Genomic DNA, 2666 nt, shown 5'->3' with positions numbered 1-2666 from the left:
CATTTGATGATATCCAGAACGTAAACTGATCTTCGAATAAACTGACGAGCCTTGTAGTTGGTCAAATAAGTCGTCAATTCTCGGCAGTGGATAACGGTTTTTGATGGTAAGTTTGTTCAACTCTCTGTAGTCAATACACAACCTAAATGTACCATCCTTCTTCTTGACAAACAAAACAGGAGCTCCCCATGTTGATGTACTTGGTCGAATGAAACCACGTTCTAATAGTTCTTGCAGTTAGCTTTGCAGTTCTTTCATCTCGCTGGGTGCGAGTCTATAAGGAGCACGAGCTATTGGTGTAGCTCCTGGTACAAGATCTATTTGAAATTCAACAGATCGATGTGGAGGTAGTCCCGGTAATTCTTTCGGAAATACATCGGGAAATTCTTTTGCGATGGGAACGTCATTGATGCTCTTTTTTTTCAGTTTGTACTTTCTCGACGTGTGCTAGAACAGCATAGCAACCTTTTCTTATCAGTTTTTGTGCCTTTAAATTACTAATAAGATGTAGCTTCGTGTTGCCCTTTTCTCCGTACACCATTAAGGGTTCTCCTTCTTCTCGTACAATGTGAATTGCATTTTTATAACATACGATCTCTGCTTTCACCTTCTTCAGCCAGTCCATGCCAACTATTACATCAAAACTCCCTAACTCTACTGGTATCAAATCAATCTTAAATATTTCGCTACCCAGTTTAATTTCTCGATTCCGGCATATATAATCCGCTGAAATTAATTTACAGTTTGCTAATTCGAGTAAAAATTTACTATCCAACGGCATCAATGGACAACTTAATTTAGCACAAAAATCTCTACTCATATAGCTTATATCCGCACCCGAATTAAATAAAACGTAAGAAGATTTATTGTCAATAAGAAACGTACCTGTAACAAGCTCCGGGTCTTCCTGTGCCTCTGCCGCATTAATATTGAAAACTCTTCCGCGGCCTTATCCATTCGTGTTCTCCTGGTTCGGGTAATTTCTAATAATGTGGCCCTGTTTTCCACATTTATAACAAACTACATTGGCATAACTTGCTCCGACACTACTTGCTCCGCCATTACTCGTTCCGACACCATTTGTTCCTTTCGTTCAGTTAACCCCTGGTCCGTAGACCTCACACTTCACCACGCTATCACCATTTCTTTTACACTTGTTGCAAAATTTGGTGCAGAACCCCGAGTGATACTTTTCACACCTTTGGCATAGCTGCTTCTGATTGTTGTTGTTGTTACGGTTGTTATTGTTGTTGGGATGATTGTTGTAGTAGTAGTAGTAGTAGTAGTTGTTGTTGTTGTTGTTGTTGTTGTTGTTGTTGTTGGGCCGTTTATTGTAGTTGTGATTGATGTTGCGATTGTTGGGATAGTTGTTGCGATTATTGTTGTGATTGCTGTTGTTGTTGTATTGGTGATTCTTATCACCGTTTTCCTCCCACTTTCTTTTGACTTGCTTCACATTGGCCTCTTCAGCCGCCTATTCTTTAATTCTTTCCTCAATCTGGTTCACTAGTTTGTGAGCCATTCTACATGCATGTTGTATGGAGGCGGGCTAGTGTGAACTTATATCTTCTTGGATTCTTTCCAGTAATCCTTTCACAAACGCGTCGATCTTCTCTTCCTCATCTTCAAATGCTCTCGGACACAATAGGCACAATTCTGTGAATCGTCTTTAGTACGTGGTAATATCAAATCCTTGGGTTCATAACCCTCTAAGTTTTGTCTTGAGCTTATTGACCTCGGTTCTGGGACGGTACTTCTCATTCATCAAGTGCTTGAATGCTGACCATGGTAGTGCGTAAGCATCATCTTGTCCCACTTGCTCTAGATAGGTATTCCACCATGTTAACGCAGTACCTGTGAAGGTATGCGTAGCGTACTTCACTTTGTCCTCTTCAGTACACTTACTTATGGCAAACACCGATTCAATCTTCTCGGTCCACCGTTTCAATCCGATCGGTCCTTCGGTTCCATCAAATTCCAAAGGTTTGCAGGCAGTGAATTCTTTGTAGGTGCATCCTATACGATTTCTTGCGCAGTTAGCTGCATTGCTAGATTCGGAGTTATTGTTGGTATCTAGCGCAGCCTGTACTGATGTTTGCAGCAATAAAGGTACGATATTCCTCTTCGCTCATATTCTTGGTTTGTCGAGTAGTCGGAGCCATTTCCTTCAAATAGTCAAATGAAACAAGTTAATCATACAGAATATTAAGAGTAGTCAATAGTATCTCGTAGCATAATATGAACTCATTTATAAAAGCTTTTTCTTCATATTAGCGTTTTATAAGTTTAAATTCGGGTAGTACCTACCCGTTAAGTTCATACTTAGTAGCTAATATACAATTCAACTACTACAATTCTATATGAAAAACTGATTATAATAATATTTCGCGTTCAAACTTTTACACAATATTTTACAAACTTACTATACCGCTTATTTTACATATAGCATGAAATATAGCACACAATAACTTTGATACAAGATAGTTGTGAAGATAATTCTAGCTAGTACACAAGTCGTTCAGTAAAGGTAATAAAGACACGTAATTCATACGTTCAGAAACAAGTCATGCATTCTGGTTTTACTAGGATTACTTCCCATCCTTGGTCTTGTGGAACATAACCGTTATGGCCGTTGATAAGATAGCGTGTTGTAACGTCATAAAAGG

The sequence above is a fragment of the Rutidosis leptorrhynchoides genome, chromosome 2 (assembly GCF_046630445.1).
Source record: "Rutidosis leptorrhynchoides isolate AG116_Rl617_1_P2 chromosome 2, CSIRO_AGI_Rlap_v1, whole genome shotgun sequence".
Classification (NCBI taxonomy): Eukaryota; Viridiplantae; Streptophyta; class Magnoliopsida; order Asterales; family Asteraceae; genus Rutidosis; species Rutidosis leptorrhynchoides.
This window is presented reverse-complemented; position numbering follows the sequence as displayed.